The following is a 21185-nucleotide window of genomic DNA, read 5'->3' on the forward strand; positions in this document are numbered from 1 at the left end:
ACAGAGTCTTAATCACTGGAACACCAGAGAAGTCCCTGGAATATTATTCTTTAATTCCATTACCCTGGGGACTTTGGAGGAATAAATAAAGTGACCCTGCCCCTGCCCTTGAGGTATTTGCACTGTAGTAGGGAAGATCAAACACACCTTATCAACCTTCCAGGCAACAAATTTCCATTTGGCTGGGGTGTGGGGGGAAGGGCACACAAACACAGGAGGTAGTGCATTCAATATGGACCCACTGGGGCAACTGAGGCAAGGTAAAGACGGTCAGGTACATCCTGCTTTTCTGAACTCAAATCGGCTCTGCCACTTAAAAGCTGAGAGACCTTAAGCAAGTCAGTTACCTCTTAATTTTGCAATTTCCTGTCTGTAAAATGGGTATCATAGGCTTTTAGGGAAAATTCAGTAGGCAATGCACAGAAAGCCCTAGGCCTGGACCCCAGTGATCTCAATGCAAGCCAGTTTCCCAGTTCTGCTTCTAAGCCTGGGCTATTTAACATCTTTTTTATTTTCTATTTTTTGGTCATAGACCTCCTTTGCAGTCTGGTGATGCATATGAACTCCTTCTCAGAATTATGGTCTAACTGTAGAAGATAAAATACATAGGATTATGGAGGAAACTGCATTTTTATTGAAATGCAGTTATCAAAATACTGAAAAAACAAATTTGCTGTATGGTAATATATGTGCGTCTTTATTAACACGGTAAATAACAAGATCTGCTGGCAAGCCAAATAACTATTGTAATTTTGAAGTAGTAATAAGCCTAAACAATATTTCAACATATCTGCAACAACTGTAATGAGATACAAAAAAGTCTGTGATTTCTATTGGTGACAAAACTACAGCTACTGTTAATGCTGCTGTGACTGGTTGCCTACATTCAAAATTAGAGGAATCGTTACATTTTTGTTAGCAGTTGGTGGAAATAAAGAGGTAATTTCTTTCCATCTAAGTTACATGGACTCTCTATGGACCCCAGGCTAAGAACCATTCCTGTAACACTTGATCAAGTAAGTTATATGCATACTTTCTAAAATTTTGAAATAACTTTGCTTTTCTCATTACCAAAGAAAAATGTAACCATAGTTGAAAAGTTAAGAAATATAGATAAAATGCAAAAAGACAGAGGACATTTAAAAATATGACCCAGAGATCAAATACTTGATGTAGTAGTTTGACTTTTTTTGCTTTTTTCCAAATTAATTAATTATTTTATTTTGGCTGCAGTGGGTCTTAGTTGTGGCACACAGAAGCTTCGTTGAAGAGCCTGGGCTTCTCTCTCTATTTGTGGTGCGTGGGCTCAGTGCTTGAGATGCCCAGGCTTAGTTGCCCCAAGACATGTGGAATCTCAGCTCCCCAATCAGGGATCAAACCCACATCCCCTATATTGAAAGGTGGATTCTTAACCCCTGGACCACCAGGAAAGTCCCAGTAATTTGACTTTCAAGACAGTGGAACTCATTGCTAATCCATGTTTCGAGAGCTGAATCTGCCCCACCTAGAGTTACTAGACTGCTATTTCACTCAGTCTAATAACTGAATGGTCAGTAAAGAAACAACCCAAAGCATCACAGTTGCAGTCCAGAAACTATATGAAGCCCAGTGATGGCAAAGGAGCCCTTGATCTCTGCAGCACAATCACCCAAAGATAGAGCGATGTATCAAGAAACAGAGCTGGGGGCCCTGGGAGCTAAGAGGACATGCTAGAACCTTCCAGCCCCACTCAGAGGAGCTGTCCCACTGATCTCAGATCTCTTGTTAGACCTGATGAATTATCTCACGTCAGAACCGTGAATTGTAATGGAAATTACCCACTTGATGAAGGATACCAACCGACTCTACTCAAAAGCTGCCAGATGTTCAGATCAGATCCCTGACACATGCAGGCAGAGCTCAAGGGCTCAACCAAACAGCTTATTGAGAAATAATGATAATGAGATGGCACTGAATCTAGGAGATATTACACAATCCACAGAAACACACACATGTGGCCAGAGAAGGATGTTCTGTCGCCTCAGATGATGCCCTGTAGCAATGCCGCCCAGCTCTCTCTGGGGTGAAAGAATAGCCTGACACACGTCCAGCTGTCCCAGGTTAACCCTAGAAGACTGAAGCCTTGGAATGGCTTGCCTAGTCTTGGTGAAAACTATACCCATGGAGAATCAACCATGTGTGGGGTCAGAACACAGAGGAAGCCAGGCCTTAGCTTACTTTTTCCAAGGTCCCCCAGAGAACTCAGCCCCATGAGCCCTCCAAGCAGTGACCAGTTTCTGGTCGCCCGACTTGCCAGCCCTCCTATGTGACCATGAGGTTGTGACAGCATCACCAAATTAGGGTCTTGCAGTCCCTCTTAGGTGGAGCCTTTGGGACCCTGGGGTCAATATCTCTAGAGGTTCTCTTAGAAAAGCATCTCTCTTCTCTTCTCCAGCTCAGTCCTTAGACCAGCGTCCTTTTCTGAGTTTCAAACAGAGACCTTCCCTACGGGAGGAGAGGAGGGTCTTAACGAAAGGCTACCTGCATAGTCTTGAGAAGGCGATTGTGTGCTTCCCTGCAGGGACCCTGCAACCCTGAGGGGGCACACCCTCCTTCCTCTAAGCCTAGTTAAAGATCACAGCCCAAGATAACAGGCCAGCAAAGCTCCTGAGTGCAAGACACTGCCAAATTTCAAAATGTTTTTAATAAAACAATGTGGAAAGGGCAGCTTGTTCATTTCGATTCTCCACTGGGTCATTCAATTAAACCTGAAATTCTGGGGAAACTTGAACCACCCTGACCATATTTTCCATTAGTAATAATAATAAAAGATAATTATGGAGCCTGTCTGTCAGATATTCCAGACACCCGCACCTCCACTTAATTAATTGCTAATTAAGATATGAAAGAACTGCAGTGTCTCTCATACATCCTGACTTTATGAAACCTCAGCAAATCTTCCTCCGGGAAGAAGAGACCTCCAGCCCCTTCTTTGGTTTGGAAACCATGGATGCAAGGAGGTTGGGGGCGAGATGGCTGACTCTGAAATGGAGTCATTTAATCACATCATTCAGGTGGTACATGAGAGCCCTGGGAGAGAGGATAAGGGGGAAAGCAAGAATGAGAATAAGTTTTGAATTCCTCCAAGCTCAGCCCTTGACACATATTATCTATGTTAATCCTCACAGCGGGGAATATCATTATTCCCATTTTACAGATCAGAAAAAATGTGCTTAGAGGGATTATATACATATCTTTTCCAAAAGTGTGGAGCAGGTGAGAGCTAGAATTTAAGCTGAATTTCATGTTCTTTCATTTGTTGTTCTGTGGAGATATAAGACATACAAAAAAATTGTAATGGTTTTAAAAAAAAAGTATGTATTTATTTTTGGCTGTGCTGGGTCTTTGTTGCTGTGAGCGGACTTTCTCTAGTTGCAGAGAGCAGGGCTCTTTGCTGTAGTAAGCTGACTTCTCATTGGCATGGCTTCTCTTGCTGCAGAGAACGGGCTCAAGGGCTTCAGTAGAGTTGTGGCACGTGGACTCAGTCATTGTAGCAAATGGATTTAGTTGCCCCAAGGCATGTGCAGTCTTCCCAGACCAGGGACCAAACCCATATCTTCTGCATTGGCAGGTGCATTCCTAACCACTGTACCACCAGGGAAGTCCTAAGAAACAGAATTGTTTGCTTCCAGGTCTTTACCATAATGAAGGCAAAAGGCATTTGTGGTTGCTAATCTTCAGGATGGCCCCCAATTAATCCTTGCTTTCTAGCATTCATAACCCATGTGTTGTCTCTTCTCACATTAAATAGGGCTGATCCATGTAAATAGTGGTATGTTGCAGAAATGCTAATAAGGCAGGTCATCAAAGACCCTGCTCCTCCCACTTGGCTTTCTCTCAGGTAGCTTGGTCTGGGGGAAGCTAGCCACCATGTTGTGAGGATACTCAAGCAGCCCAGCAGATGCTTCAGTAGGGAGGCCTTCTGCAACAACCAGATCACATATGTGAACCATCTTAGAATCCAGTCCTCTAGCCCCAGCGAGTCTTCAGATGACTACAGCCCTGGTCAACATCCTAAAGGAAGCTTCATGAAGACTCTGGGCCAGAACAAGCCAGATAAATCACTTCTGAGTTCCTGATCCACTGAAACCAAAAGATAGTAAATGTTTATTGTTTTTCAGCCACTGAATTTGGGGTAATTTGTTATGCAGTAATAGACAATGAATTAAGCATGCATGAACTTTTCACATCTCACTGAATTTGCCATTAACAATGGGCCAGAAAAGTCCTTCTAAGAAATATTCACATTTGTATGCCTGAATGTAAGAGCCCCAAATTATAGTCATTCAAGGTGCCTTCTGTTAGGGGACCTTGTGAGTTTAAGAGTTAAATATAGTTCAGATTGCCAATGGGCTTCTTGGTGGCTCAGCAGTAAAGAGTTTACCTTCAATACCGGAGATGTGGGTTCGATCCTTGGGTTGGGAGGATCCCCTCCTGGAAGGCATGGCAACCCACTCCATTATTCTTACCTGGAGAAGCCCATGGACAGAGGAGCCTGGCAATCCACGGTCCATGAAGCCGCAAAAAGTCGGACTCAACTGAAGTGACTTAGCACACACACAGATCACCATTAGTTGCCCAAATTTCCCATTTTCTCATTAAAATGACTAAGAACAGTTTGTTGGCCTGTCATAATCTGATCCATTTTCAGCAACTGACTGTTGTGAGAATTGAGAAAAGACATGAACTAACAATGCTTTAGCATATTGGGCAGTCTGTCTAGAGCTGATCAGCATCCTTGTAATTTCGTGGCTATTCCTGGAACATCTCCAGCAATAAACAAACCAAAACCATTCAAGTAAGAGGGTTTATGCTGAATATCAAAATGGACTTTTGGGGACTTCCCTGGTGGTCCAGTGGTTAAGACTCCAGTGCAGGGGGTCCTGGTTCAATCCCTGGTCAGGGAACTAGATCCCACATGCTGCAACTAAGACCCGGCACAGTCAAACAAATAAATAAATAAAACAAAATGGACTTTTGCTGTGAAGTCTGAAACCTCTGCAGGTTTTGGAACTCTGTCTCACCTGGCCTGGTGGTATCTTCCTTCTGCCCGTGATTCACCTCTGCCAAAAGGGGAAAAACATGGGGCTTTGGGAAAAGTCTGTGATTGGGGTCAACAGGGTCTCCTAGCTGCACTCTCTGGACTGTCTGTCCCACAGGTCTTGACTGTACCATCAGGGGCTGGAGCCCACAAGATAAAGTCAAAGCCTAGCTTCTTGGGTTCCTGGACTCACATCGAGTGTCAGAGGGGTCAGAATTTGAGGAGGAAAATTCTATATAATGCACAGTTTTGGACATATTTCATAGGAAAAACGGTTGTTGTTGTTTTTTCAAAGATGAGCTGTTACAAGTTGACCTCAGAGAATGGCTGTGGGAGAAATGCTAGGTGCTAAGAGGGTAAGTGCAGGTGAATGATGGGCAGAGAGAATGGGCAAGAAGAACACATCAGTTTGCTGAAGTGGCTGTCCCCATGGCCACCGTGCTCCCAGTGCAGTGCTCCCAGCACGGGCAGGTCATCGTGCTCTTTTGTCTTCCATGCGTCTCCTGTGGTTCCACCACCTCTGTCCTCAGGCCTTCTTGGAAGTGTGTAGACAAAGGAACTGGGACCATGAACCCTGTGCTGGATAATTGTCTCTGTTCACAGCTTTGTCTGTGCAACCTGTGAGCACAGGAATGATGGTCCACATGGCGACACGCCAGCATGTATTTCTGTTATAAGAATCCTTTTTCTTATCACCAGTTATATGAAAATCTACTCCAAAGTAAGGTCTTTGTTCGATCTCTTCAGGGCTGTACCACTCGTCAATCAAATTAAATGGATCTATTTGTGAGGTCATATATAATTCCATCAAAGGAGCCAATATGTTAGGCTCACTAGAGCTTCTCCAACAGAGCAGGTTTTGACACGACTTCAGGAAGATCAGCACTCACTGGCTGGAATTCAATGTGGCCATTGCTCAGCCCACAGTTTAAAACATTTTTTTTTAAGTGCCATTTTTTAAAAGGAAAAGAACATGGGACTAGAACATAGGAGCTCCACCTTCTAGTTCTAATTCTCCAGATAACTCTGTGTGATTAGTGCCTGTCTCCATAAGTGAACTCTCCTTTGTTGTAACCGACAGTTCTGGGTCTCTGTCCCCGATGGGCAGGACCTCTTTGAGAGCAGAGGATCTGTCCCCTTATATCTCCAGGGCCTGGTGCAGGCCCAGGCATTCAGAAGGCTCCGTTTTGTTTTTGTTTTTGTTTTTTTTTTAATTTAGTTTTGGCTGCTCTGGGTCTTAGTTGCTGCTCTTCGTTGCAGTGCAAAGGCGTCTCATCGCGATGGATTCTCTTGCTTTGAAGCGTGGGCTGTAGGTGCGTGGGCTTCAGTACTCATGATTACTAAAGCACATGAGCTTAGTAACCCTGAGGCATGTGGGATCTTTCCGGACTAGGGATCAAACCCATGTACCCTGCGCTGGCAGGAAGATTCTTAACCACTGGACCACCGGGGAAGTTCCCAGAAGGCTCTTAATAAATAGTTGCTGCCAATGACCAAAACACCACATCAGCCCATCTGTCCCTATTCACACATGTGTACATGTGGTTACACACATGAAGAAAAGCACAAAAGTCTACATTCCACGCTGTCAGCCTAGGGGGTGAGGTAGTATGGACAGTGGGGGAAGAAAAAGAGGTGGAGAGAGGTAAAGAACTGAGGGAAAAACTAAGGGGACTGCACTAAAAAGCTAGATGTAGACTAAGAACTTTTTGTAGAAGTACCTATAAAGTGAAGTGGATTCGCTCAGTCTTGTCTGACTCTTTACGACTCCGTGGACTGTAGCCTACCAGGCTCCTCCGTCCATGGGATTTTCAAGGCAAGAGTACTGGAGTGGGTTGCCATTTCCTTCTCCCAGGGATCCTCCTGACCCAGGGATCAAACCCAGGTCTCCTGAGTTGTAGGCAGACACTTTTACTGTCTGAGCCACCGGGGACCTATATGTGTGCATAAATTAGGGGGGAACTGATGATCTTCTTAAGTCAAAACAAGTTGCAGAGTATTTCAGTTAAAAACTATAAACAAAAGCATCCCATCTGTCTGTATGAATATGCATAATTGCGATTAAATAAGCACAGGGAAGATGTATATTGTGGGTGCTGCGAGGCATCACCCAGCTGAAACACTCAGCCCAGCAGCTGATGGGAGCCTTGGCTGCTGACGGCTCACAGCTGAGTTCCTCTCCAGCCATGACCTCCGTCAAAGGGAGCTGCTCCGCCCAAGGTTGTGCCTGCCCTCTCCCTGGGAGCCGTCCCCCTCCAAAGACCCATTAGGCCCAAAGGCCTGTTCCTTCTCAATACAGGACAGCTCCAGAGGTCCCTCTGGCCAATTCGACTTCCTGTGCTCCCCATAAGAGTTGCCCCGATAAAACTGCAGAGTGTTTATCCTGTCTCAGCCTGTTTTCTGGAAACTGGACTAATGAGAGTGCGGAAGGATATGTGCTAGTCTATTAAAAGGCTACATCAAGAAATGGTGCCATTTGTAGCCACACGGGTGGACCTAGAGAGGACCATACTAAGTGAAGTAAGTCAGACAAAGACAAATATCATATATCACTTATTCGTGGAATCTAAAGCTATGATACAAATGCACTTATTTACAAAACAGAAACTGGCTCACAGACATAGAAAACAAACATGGTTATCAAACGGGAAAAATGAGGGAGAGATAGACTTGGAATTTGGGATTAATAGATACATACTACTATATATAAAGTAGATAAAAAACAATGACCTACTTTTAGCACAGGGAACTATATTTAATATCATGTAATAACCTATAATGAAAAATAATCTGAAAGATATATATCTATATATATGCACACATATATGTATAATTGAATTACTTTGCTATACACCTGAAACATGGTAAGTCAAATGAACTTCAATAGAAGATGGGAATTTGCTGTGTGGCTCAGGAAACTCAAACAGGGGCTCTGTATCAACCTAGAGGGGTGGGATGGGGAGGGAGATGGGAGGGAGGTTCAAAAGGGGAGGGGATATATGTATACCTATGGCTGATTCATGTTGAGATTTGGCAGAAAACAACAAAATTCTGTAAAGCAATTATCCTTCAATTAAAAAATAAATTTTTTTAAAAAGAAAAAACTTTAAAAAAATAAAATAATATGTTACATCAGGGGGCTGAGGCTAGGGGTAAATTATTAACTTTCTCTGTATACATCTTCATATGGATTCACTTATTACAATGAGCAATCACCATCTTCATAATTTCAAGAATCACAAAGATATTTAAAATACAATAAACAAATATATGTGAGTTGTATGAATGAATGTGCCTGTATCTAGTCGAGAAATAATAATATTGATAAAATGGAAGCTGAATTGAAGATATCAAGGTGAAGGAACTAGACTGAAGAGGATTTCGCCAACACTTACCATGACTTTTGACACAGTTGGTTCAAAAGAGACTGTATTCCTTCTAAGAGTGACATCACCACCTCACAGATAGGATGAGAAATAAAGAGTCAAAGGGTAGAAGTAAAAAGGAGAGGGAGTTTAATTCCATGGAAGCAGAGATTTTTTTAACATCAAAGCTATCTGCCAATGAAATAGCCTGCACATATGGGACAGTTCAGTCACTCAGTCGTGTTTGACTCTGCGATTCTGTGAACCACAGCACGCCAGGCCTCCCTGTACATCACCAACTCCCAGAGTTTACCCAAACTCATGTCCATTGAATTGGTGATGCCATCCAACCATCTCATTCTCTGTCATCCCCTTCTTCTCCTGCCCTCAATCTTTCCCAACATCAGGGTCTTTTCAAATGAGTCAGCTCTTCCCATCAGGTGGCCAAAGTATTGGAGTTTCAGCTTCAACATCAGTCCTTCCAATGAACACCTAGGACTGATCTCCTTTAGGATTTAGAACAGCCACTGTCCAAATTACCCTGTCCTAAGGATCTGCAATGCTTCCATTTGGTGAGCAGCTAATTTGAATCAGAGGAAGAAAACTACCTGGTATTCATGTCACCTCCAAGAGTTCCCCACCCTGGGCACTGGTGATCTCTTGATGACCACTATTTTTCCCAGTGATGCAGCTCAGAACCCATCCCAGCTCCACTCTCCAGGCAGCCACTTCCCTGCTGATATTCTGGAGGATTCTCCAGAGATGAAACCTTTCTGGCCTTCCAGAGCTAAATGATCTTTCCTCCAATTCTAAAGCTTCACGGGGTCATCCAGAGAAGGTTCATTCATTCAGGAGCAACTTGGATGAGCAAGCCTACACCTTAGTCAAAGGTCTGCTCCTTTCTCCCCCAGTGCTACTTGATTTTTAATTAGTCTGTGCTGCTGCTGCTGCTAAGTCACTTCAGTCGTGTTGGACTCTGTACGACCCCATAGACGGCAGCCCACCAGGCTCCCCGTCCCTGAGATTCTCCAGGCAAGAACACTTGAGTGGGTTGCCATTTCCTTCTCCAATGCATGAAAGTGAAAAGTGAAAGTGAAGTCACTCAGTCATGTCCGACTCCTAGCGACCCCATGGACTGCAGAAGTAGTCTCTTTAAGTGCCTGTAAATGAAATCCTGGAAGCTCAGTGTCCATTTTGGAGAAGGCTCAGAAGGGTTTTGTGGGAAGCATGTCCTTGAAGGCATAATCATCTGGCTATGGACTGTGGCTACAAGACCTTCTAGAACTAACACCCAAAAAAGATGTCCTTTTCATAATAGAGGACTGGAATGCAAAAGTAGGAAGTCAAGAATTACCTGGAGTAATAGGCAAATTTGGCCTTGGAGTGCGGAATGAAGCAGGACTAAGGCTAATAGAGTTTTGCCAAGAGAACACACTGGTCATAGCAAACACCCTCTTCCAACCATGTGTAGAGAAGACTCTACACATGGACATCACCAGATGGTCAATACTGAAATCAGATTGATTATATTCTTTGCAGCGAAAGATGGAAAGGCTCTATACAGTCGGCAAAAACAAGACTAGGAGCTGAATGTGGCTCAGATCATGAACTTCTTATTACCAAAACCAGGCTGAAATTGAAGAAAGTAGGGAAAACCACTAGACCATTCAGGTATGACCTAAATCAAATCCCTTATGATTAAACAGTGGAAGTGAGAAATAGATTTAAGGGACTAGATCTGATAGACAGAGTGCCTGATAAACTATGGATGAAGGTTCCTGACGTTGTACAGGAGGCAGGGATCAAGACCATCCCCAAGAAAAAGAAATGCAAAAAAGCAAAATGGCTGTCTGAGGAGGCCTTACAAATAGCTGTGAAAGGAAGAGAAGCAAAAAGCAAAGGAGAAAAGGAAAGATATAAACATCTGAATGCAGAGTTTGAAAGAATAGCAAGGAGAGGTAAGAAAGCCTTCCTCAGCAATCAGTGCAAAGAAATAGAGAAAAACAATAGAATGGGAAAGACTAGAGATCTCTTCAAGAAAATTAGAGATACCAAGGGAACATTTCATGCAAAGATGAGCTTGATAAAGGACAGAAATGGTATGGACCTAACAGAAGCAGAAAATATTAAGAAGAGGTGGCAAGAATACACAGAAGAATTATACAAAAAATATTTCATGACTCAGATAACCATGATGGTGTGATCACTCACCTAGAGCTAGACATCCTGGAATGCAAAGTCAAGTGGGTCTTAGGAAGCATCACTATGAACAAAGCTAGTAGATGTGATGGAATTCCAGTTGAGCTATTTCAAATCCTGAAAGACGATGCTGTGAAAGTGCTGCACTCAATATGCCATCAAATTTGGAAAACTCAGTGGTGGCCACAGGAAAAGATTAGTTTTCATTTCAATTCCAAAGAAAGGCAATGCCAAAGAATGCTCAAACTACCACACAATTGCACTCATTTCACACACTAGCAAAGTAATGCTCAAAATTCTGCAAGCTAGGCTTCAACAGTACATGAACCATGAGCTTCCAGATGTTCAAGCTGGATTTAGAAAAGGCAGAAGAACCAGAGATCAAATTGCCAACATCCTTCAGATCATCAAAAAAGCAAGAGAATTCCAGAAAAACCTCTAATTCTGCTTCATTGACTATGCCAAAGCCTTTGACTGTGTGGATCACAACAAACTGTGACAAATTCTTGAAGAGATGGTAATACTAGACCACCTGACCTGCCTCCTGAGAAACCTATATGCAGGTCAGGAAGCAACAGTTAGAACTGGACATGGAACAACAGACTGGTTCCAAATTGGGAAAGGATTATGTCAAGGCTGTATATTGTCACCCTGCTTATTTAACTTCTATGCGGGGTACATAAGTATATGCAGAGAAACACTGGGCTGGACGAAGCACAAGCTGGAATCAAGATTGCTGTGAGAAACATCAGTAACCTCAGATATGCAGATGACACCACCCTAAAAATTGGCTTAAAACTCAACATTCAGAAAACGAAGATCATGGCATCCAGTCCCATAACTTCATGGCAAATAGGTGGGGAAACAATGGGAACAGTGACAGACTTTATTTTTGGGGCTCCAAAATCACTGCAGATAGTGACAGCAGCCATGAAATTAAAAGACGCTTGCTCCTTGGAAGGAAAGTTATGACCAACCTAGATAGCATATTAAAAAGCAGAGACATTACTTTGCCGACAAAGGTCCACCTAGTCGAAGCTACGGTTTTTCCAGTAGTCATGCACGGATGTGAGAGTTGGACTATAAAGAAAGCTGAGCGCTGAAGAATTGATGCTTTTGAACTGTGGTGTTGGAGGAGACTCTTGAGAGTCCCTTGGACTGCAAGGAGATCCAACCAGTCCATCCTAAAGGAAATCAGTCCTGAATATTCATTGGAAGGACTGATGCTGAAGCTGAAACTCCAATACTTTGGCTACCTCATGCGAAGAGTTGACTCACTGGAAAAGACCCTGATGCTGGGAAAGATTGAGGGTGGGCGGAGAAGGGGACAACAGAGGATGAGATTGCTGGATGGCATCACTGACTCAATGAACATGAGTTTGAGTAAACTCCGGGAGTTGGCAATGGACAGGGAAGCCTGGCGTGCTGCAGTCCATAGGATCGCAAAGAGCCGGACGTGACTGAGCAAATGAACTGAACTGATAGACGGTGGGATAATGCATGGGACTGTGTAGGGGGCAGGGAGTGACTGGTCTAAGTTTTGCAGAGGGAATCTGTTTATTTTTTTAATTAAATTAAAAAAAAATTTTTGACTGTGCAATACAACTTGTGGGACTTTAATTCTCCAACCAAGAATTGAACCCAGGCCCCTGGCAGTGAGAGCACAGTCTTAACCACTGGACCCCTAGGGAATTCCCCCAACCCTGTTGAAAGAAACTGACAAATTGCTGACACAGAAGCTTCCCACTTGCAAGAGGTGTTGCTGCTCTATTGGTTGTGGTTCCAGCCTGAGAAAATGGCTGTTATGCATTCATTTCCTTAAAGAGTACTTTTTGAAAGTGTGTGCTAGCTTTGTGATAGGGACAGAGAATTTGCCCTTGAGGATTTGAGAGTTCAGAGTGAGAACAACACAAATTAATGATGGGTGACTTCTGTGACCTAGCAAGGCGCTGAGTGTCCTGGACTTGAAGAACATGAGAGGGGCTCAGGCTTAGGGGGGATGAGAGGTTTTCTAGAGGAAGTGTCAAACATTTGTCATAATCAGATCATCTAAGTATGTAACCACAGCCACCTTTAAAGATCTCAGAAGGGATTTGCTACATAAAACACATCAGATCAGACTCTTTGTGACCCCATGAATCGCAGCACACCAGGCCTCCCTATCCATCACCAACTCCCAGAGTTCACTGAGACTCACGTCCATCGAGTCAGTGATGCCATCCAGCCATCTCATCCTCTGTCGTCCCCTTCTCCTCCTGCCCCCAATCCCTCCCAGCATCAGAGTCTTTTTCAATGAGTCAACTCTTCGCATGAGGTGGCCAAAGTACTGGAGTTTCAGCTTTAGCATCGTTCCTTCCAAAGAAATCCCAGGGCTGATCTCCTTCAGAATGGACTGGTTGGATCTCCTTGCAGTCCAAGGGACTCTCAAGAGTCTTCTCCAATACCACAGTTCAAAAGCATCAATTCTTCAGTGCTCAGCCTTCTTCACAGTCCAACTCTCACATCCATACATGACCACTGGGAAAACCATAGCCTTGACTAGAGGGACCTTTGTTGGCAAAGTAATGCCTCTGCTTTTGAATATGCTATCTAGGTTGGTCATAACTCTCCTTCCAAGGAGTAAGCGTCTTTTAATTTCATGGCTGCAGTCACCATCTGCAGTGATTTTGGAGTCCAGAAAAATAAAGTCTGACACTGTTTCCCCATCTATTTCCCATGAAGTGGTGGGACCAGATGCCATGATCTTCGTTTTCTGAATGTTGAGCTTTAAGCCAACATTTTCACTCTCCACTTTCACTTTCATCAAGAGGCTTTTGAGTTCCTCTTCACTTTCTGCCATAAGGGTGGTGTCATCTGCATATCTGAGGTTATTGATATTTCTCCCAGCAGTCTTGATTCCAGCTTGTGCTTCTTCCAGTCCAGCGTTTCTCATGATGTACTCTGCATATAAGTTAAATAAGCAGGGTGACAGTATACAGCCTTGACGAACTCCTTTTCCTATTTGGAACCAGTCTGTTGTTCCATGTCCAGTTCTAACTGTTGCTTCCTGACCTGCATACAGATTTCTCAAGAGGCAGATCAGGTGGTCTGGTATTCCCATCTCTTTCAGAATTTTCCACAGTTTATTGTGATCCCACAGTCAAAGGCTTTGGCATAGTCAATAAAGCAGAAGTAGATGTTTTTCTGGAACTCTCTTTCTTTTTCCATGATCCAGTGGATGTTGGCAATTTGGTCTCTGGTTCCTCTGCCTTTTCTAAAACCAGCTTGAACACCAGGAAGTTCACGGTTCACATATTGCTGAAGCCTGGCTTGAAGAATTTTGAGCATTACTCTACTAGCGTGTGAGATGAGTACAATTGTGTGGTAGTTTGAGCTGGATATATAATCCTTCTGTAGAATTTTGACCTTAAATATTTGCTACTTCCTTGCAAAGCTCTGAGATTGAATGAAAGAAAACTAATGATGTAAAGCGAACTCTCTGAAGAGGAAAAAAATAACAATAAATAACAGTTTTCTTTAGAAACCCACATTATACCTCCAAGTTTTCTGAAATGGAGATGTGGCAGTTGAGATGGAAAGGGAAACACAAATTCCTTATTTTAAAGCCATAAACATATTTCTTCCCTCCCCGTCTCTGTTTCAGGTGGCCGTATCATCATTACTGCACAGACCAGGTCTCTTTGGGCATTAGGATTAAAGAACGTGTGGAAAAGAGAAAACACCGAGGACGCCATCACTAAAGGTACCGTTTTCTGTGAACCTTTAACCATCCATCATTGCAATGGCCAATCTGAGGCTTTCAGTTGTGACTGCGTATGCGTATTCCCGGGATTTGAGACTCCTTGTCACTGCAACAACAGCCTCAGGGACAGACTCCCTGCCATGAGGTGGTCAAGAGCACCAGCTCCCCTGGGCTTTATGCTACCTCAGAAAAAGCTGGAGAAACTGGGCACCAAGGTTTTGACATCTTATAAAATATTTCAGAAATGCATTTCAAACATAGTTGGTCATAAAAGTGTGCGACTGCACACAGCCCCTCCTAGAGGCTAGACTTGCTCCCCAACCCAGCCATGCATACTCTGAGCCTGCAGGAATCAGTGCTAAATTATTCACCAGCCTGACTCTAAAATTTTTGGAGTTCCAAAACCTCTAATAAAGTATTATGAAAGAATATCCATCTCTTTATCTCTATCCATAACTATTTATATAGCTTAGAGGAAAAATCTGTCGTTTTATTTCTTTTAATTTAAAAGCTTTCCTAATTCCTTTTTCATACCACATATATATGTCTAAGGAATTTTCAGGTTGAAATAATAACCTCTAAAAAATGGTCCATGGGAGAAGGCTCTCAGGATTCACAGAGTTGACAGGCACGATGAATATTTCGCTCCTTTAATAACTTTTCTTGGCACTCAGACTTGGTACTCCGAACTGGGAACTTTTCAAAGAGGGGTGGCTCTTTTTTTTTTTTTTATTATACAAAACAATGACAATATACCCACTTGCCTTCTCTTCTCTATTTGTTCACAAAACTGCTAAGGTTTGTTCAGGAAAAACTCATTTCATTCCTCAGATTCATGATGCTCTCATTATCTATCATGGGACTCTACAGTGGCAAGACACATCTTTTATGAAGCCCTGCATTAGAATTAACCCAGCATATCCTCAGTGACATCTTGCCTTACTTAGGGCACACTTGACCACAAAGTACCTCAGGCCATTTAAAACACCTTTGAATGTACAAACTCACAAGAGACATCATTGCACTAAGTGGGCTATCAGCCATTCACACTTAAGAGTGAACTGGTTAATTTGATGCTCTTAGGCTAACGGCTGGTTGAGATCAAGTTCTCTACAACTAAGCAGAGCTGGAATAGGGTGGACCATTTGGACAGCAAAGAGGGGCAACTGTTAAGATGAAGACTTTTAAAATTACCAGCTCTCTATTTGGAGACAGTATTTGTATAGAACATTTGACGAACTATTTGCAATTAAAGATTAAACTCTCCCAACCCCCATCCTCTGTCAAAGAAACTTGCTTAAATAAAAATAGGTGGTCTCTGAACTGACTTCTGAATAACGTGGCTTCAGTAGAATCTGGGATGGTGTCCTCCTCTAAATCGATGTTGAATAAATATTGAAAGAATATTGGTTTAAAGGTGAGACAAATTATGAGCTTGGCAAGAACAGCCACATATTTTCATTCATTCCTGATATCTGATGATGATATCTGATGGAAGGCTTGGAGGGATGAAAGAGGGAGCCCAGGATCTTACCAGCCTGAATGAGACTCTGTGCAGGATCTGAGAAGCCTGTGTGCAGGATTGTGGGATAGGGAACAGAGACAAACATCCTGTCTGGAGGCAGCCTTACTGCAGCAAGGAGAACTCTACAAAATCAGAGAATACTCAGGAAAAGCAAGGATAAGACTGAAGTCTAAAGCAGGGCCTGGGGATGATTCCTGTAATAGTGTGATTTATAACAAGAAATATTAATACACATTTGGTCTTCATGCCATTTCTAGCACAAAACTCCTAAAACTTTCCCAGGCTTTAAGAGTGAAATACGTGTTTCTTGGTTTCAGTCACACTCGAGTTTGTTAAAAGAGGTGATTTTTGGAAATCTCCTAAGGATGGGGGCTGGTTGCCAGGGCAACCAATCATGTGATTAGAGGGTTGGAACTTTCAGTCCCACCCTGCACAACCTCTGGGGAGGGGAGAGGAGAGGGACTGGAGACTGAGTTCAGTCACCAATGGCCAATGATTCAGTCAAGCCTGTGTAAAGAAGCCTCCATAAAAACCCACCAGGATCGGGTCTGGGATCTTCTGGGTTGGTGAACTAGGATGCTTCCATGTGCCACCATGCTGGGGAAGAAGCTCCTTTGAAACTCTTTGTTCAGAACCTCTCCTGTGTATCCCTTCATCTGGCTGTTGATGCATTTGTATCCTTCAATATCCTTCATAATAAACCAGTAATCTAGTGAGTCAAGTGGTTTCCCAAGTTCCATGAGTCATTCTAATAGCAAGTTAATAGAACTGGAGGAGGATGTGTGGGAATCTCCAATTTGTAGCAGTAGGTCAGAAGCACAGATGACAACCTGGATTTGTGATTAGCATCTGAAGTGGAGGGTAGTCCTGTGGAACTGAGCCCTCATGCTGTGGACTCTGATGCTCTCTCTGAATAGATGGAGTGGGAATTGAGTTGAATAGAAAGACACCCAGCTGGTGTCACAGAGAACTCCTTGGTGTGTGGGGGTGGGGAGAGAAACCACACATCACAATTGGTGTCAGAATCAGAACTGTAATCCCAAACTACATCAGAGCCATAAACATGCAGGGTTAAACTCAGTGTCTCCCAGGTTCAGGGAGAGTCAAGCCACAGCTGGGTGTGAGGGCCAACTAAGTGTGATGGTTCCAGGCAGAGGAGTTGGATCCTACTGGACCCTGAGGGTGGGACTTCTCAGAAGTCTACGGGAAGCAGTATCCAGAGGTAGTTCTCAGAAGCACTGGCTGCTCTGTTGATTAAATCTGAAAGCGGTCTCCCGACACAGAGGCCAGTCTCTCTCTGCCAAGACTTGTTACATGTATTTGAGTTTTAAAATATTTATTTATGCATTTATTTGGCTGAATCGGGTCTTAGTCGCAGCACGCAGAATTTTTGTTGCGGCACCCAGGCTTCTCCCTAGTTGTGGTGTGTGGGCTCAGTGGTACCCAAGGGCTTAGTTGCCCCCATATGGTCTTGTGGGATCTTAGTTCCCTGAACAGGGATCGAACCTGAGTCCCCTGCATTGGATTTCTTAACCACTGGACCACCAGGGAAGTCCCCCATTTATACGACTGACCTCACAGGAGAGCATGGATTGTCCAGATTAGCCCCCTCCCCCATATACTTCCAAATAGCTGCTCACCAGCACGGTTTGGTGTTGCAATTGCTGAAGTTACCAAGCAGGAAGGTCAGCTGGAACAGAGGTGCCTTCACCAGGCTGATGAGAACTATCTTACTCAGCCTAAGGCTGCCCCACCTTCATTCCCCATGCATTTGAAAGAAGCTTATTTTAAAAGCTGATTAGATGAGCCCTTAATAACATTAGAATTTAAATGGCCCCAGATAGGCTTTCAGCTTCTCACCAAATTGAGATAAATGTGATATTTGGGGAACTGAGCTTCCAGCTTCATGACGGCTCCCGACCGCAGTCGGGATTTGAAGAACCACATTCTCCCCTGTTTTCTGGCAAACTGATCCTGGGTTGTGAGGCTAATCTGGACAATCCATGCCCTCCTGTGAGGTCAGCTGTATAAATGGGGGACTTCCCTGGTGGTCCAGTGGTTAAGAAACCCGCCTTCCAATTCAGGGGACTCAGGTTCAATCCCTGTCCAGGGAACTAAGATCCCACATGCCCACATGCATCTGTGAGGTCTCTTTCATCTCTAAAAGTCTAGGATTCTGTGTGCAGATGCATGTCCATGATTGTGCATTTTCAAGGAAAGGAGAGTTAGGGACTTGTGCTGTGATTAGTCTGACTCTGTGTGACCCTATGGACCATAGCCCGCCAGGCTCCTCTGTCCGTGGGGATTCTCCAGGCCAGAATACTAGAGTGAGTTGCCATGCCCTCTTCCATGGGATCTTTGATAGCTTCCAATTCCAGGTAACAAAGCTTTATTGAGGAAATACTATTTGGCCATTTAATTCAGTACTGATGTTAATACCTGACTTTCTGCTGAGACTAACATAAAATGGTCAGAGGTATAAATATTTCATCTTGGTTCTCATGTCCCCGTAACTCTCTTAGGTGGGTTTAGCTCTGGGAAGGATATGATTGCCTTCCAATTTAACACTCTTTTGTAAGTTATAGAAAAAGTTAAAAACAGAATGGGAGCGGGTGAAGTGGGAAACCAACCCAAGGTGAACAGGAACAGATGGCTCTGTGTTGAAATAATTGTATTCTTCTTTTTTTTAAAAAAAAATATATTTATTTATTTAGGTGGTTGTGCAGGGTCTTAACTGCAGCACTTGGGATCTTTTTCTTTCTTTCTTTCTTTTTAGTTGTGGCATGCAGGATCTTTAGCTGCGACGTGTTAGCTCTTAGTTCCCTGAGCAGGGATCAAACCCTGGGCCCCCTGCACTGGGAGATTGGAGTCCCTGCCATTGGCCCACTAGGGAAGTCCTGAGATAAATGTATTTTACAAACAGATAAACAACAACTGAGTTGTCTTCTCCCACTCATCTTTCCCCAACCAAACCAGACCCATGGGTGGCCTTAGGATAAAAGCTGGAGGCTCTTAAAATCACAGCTTGCACTTTTAATAGAGGTAGTCAACCCAGAAGTGCCTGAATGTAAGCTTCCTTCTGTTCTTATGGCCTTTCTAAAGAAGCCAAACCTTGAGCTTAAACCTTGCATTTGCATTCCAGTGGGAAAAAACCTTCTTCCATGTTTCCCTGAGGGCTTCCCTGGTGGTGCTAGTGGTAAAGAATCCACTTGCCAATGCAGGACACATAAGAGATGTGGGTTTGATCCCTGAGTTGGGAAGATCCCCTGGAGGAGGGCATGGCAACCCACTCCAGTATTCTTGGCTGGAGAATTCCATGGACAGAGGAGCCTGGTGGGCTATATAGTCCATGGGGTTGCAAAGAGTTGGACATGACTGAAGCAACTTAGCACAGACACACACATTTCCCAAGTGAAGCTAAGAATTTCAAAGGGCCAGCTAAGAGTGGATGCAAGAACCTGTGCCCAGCCACAGCCTTGGGTTCACCCACTTCTCCAGCTCAGGTCCTAAGAATCCCAAACTCACCCAGCCTTTAGGGGCCATGAGGGAGTTTCAGGAGGAAAAGATCTGTAATCCATGTAAACTGTGGCTTGAATGGATTCAAACAGAAACTACAGTTTGAACACAAATGGCTGCTCCAACTGCCTCATCAAAATGCAGATGAAGAGGAGCAGCTAAGTAGAGCTCCAGGCATGTATTTCTCTCTAAACCTTGGATCAACCTCATGCAGGACAGAGCTCACCTGGGCTTCCATGCTCTCTACCTAGGAGAGGGCAGAGTGTCATGTCAGAGGAGTCACCACTGAGCCTCCACTTCAGTCCTGCTCCAGAGCAAACTAAGCACCCCATCCAATGCTGATAAACTTTCATAAAGAGCATAGTATCTAAAAGGCCACTGTTCATTAACGTACTTTGAATACTTGTGCTTTCTCTCAAAGTCTTGCAGTTTACTTGGGCAAAATGTACTGATGTTGGGTGTGTCCACTGGCTGTTTACCCTCCAGCTCACCTCTCCTTTTGCTAAGGGTCCTGTTGTTGTTCAGCTGCTGAGTCATGTCCAGTTCTTTGCAACCTCATGGACTGTACCACGCCAGGTTTCCCTATCCTTCACCATCTCCCGGAGTTTGCTCAAACTCATGTCCATCATATCAGTGATGCCATCCAAACATCTCATCTTCTGCTGCCCCCTTGTCTTCTTGCTCTCAATCTTTCCCAGCATCAGGGTCTTTTCCAATGAGTCGGCTCTTCTCATCACATGGCCAAAATATTGGAGCATCAGCTTCAGCATCAGTCCTTCCAATGAATATTCAGGGTTGATATCCTTTAGGACTGACCGGTTTGATCTCCTTACTGTCCAGGGGGACTCTCAAGAGTCTTCTTCAGCAACACAGTTCAAAAGCATCAATTCTTCGGTGCTTAGTCTTCTTTATGGTCCAACTCTCACATCCATACATGTGGACCCATGTTAATCCTGGGGCCACATAAAAAGAGCATCACTTGCTTTTGCTCCTCTCCTTCCTAGAAGGCCTCTGCAGGTCATCCTCCCTGACTTGCTTTGTCCTGTGTCTCTGGACAGAGAGTGTCCTTGCTCCTTGCCAAGGCTAACTCTTCCATGGAACCCTTAGTCCCCTTCCACCACCTCCTCCAGAGCCTTCATCCAGTCATTGCCTCAATCATATCAATCATATTTCCTCTCACTTTCTGCCAGTTCTTCCCCTTCTGCTTATAAACCAGACTTGGTCTGCAGTCAAACCAGCAAACAAACAAACAAAGGCAGCTCTTCCTTGATTCCATGATTATCTTTTTCTTTTATCCCAGACTCTGTGAAAAAAATGTTCTACCTTCACATCTCACCATACTGTCACTCTTTAATCTCATGGAAACTGGTGCATCCTACCCACCCATGCAACAGATTCAAGTGAATTCAGTAAATGAGCATGGAGCACATACTATGTGCCACACCCAGTCTGGATCCTGACCACAAGAAGGACACACTCTTACAAGGCAGGCAAACAGGCTAACCCTCCCTGCCAAATCACAAAGTGTGTAAAAGTGCTGGGTACCACAGTCAGGCGGGATGGGAATCATCAGCCAGGTCTTGGGGGCAGGGAGTGGAAAAGAGTGTGCCATAGGAGCTCTCTAGACAAATGAGGAGTCCAGGCAGGGAGAAGAGAAAATGAGAAAAGTGGGGGACCGTCCGGATAGAAGGAGTACCATGGGCAAGGTCACTGAAGCCACTGAGGCAGCGCGACAGGTAGACAGCAGCCAGACACGCT

General features: G+C 44.0%; 1 protein-coding gene across 1 annotated transcript in view; it reads left to right on the forward strand.

Moving 5' to 3' along the window:
- Positions 1 to 21185, forward strand: part of TNR (tenascin R) — a 487368-nt gene that overhangs the window by 252712 nt on the left and 213471 nt on the right. Inside the window, exon 2 of the mRNA XM_086342434.1 lies at positions 14288 to 14386. The gene's annotated coding sequence lies outside the window, so the exon portion shown is untranslated. The remainder of the gene's footprint in view (positions 1 to 14287; positions 14387 to 21185) is intronic.

The sequence above is a fragment of the Bos grunniens genome, chromosome 16 (genome assembly GCF_055505025.1).
Source record: "Bos grunniens cultivar Pamir isolate PY7600 chromosome 16, Bosgru_T2T1.0, whole genome shotgun sequence".
Classification (NCBI taxonomy): Eukaryota; Metazoa; Chordata; class Mammalia; order Artiodactyla; family Bovidae; genus Bos; species Bos grunniens.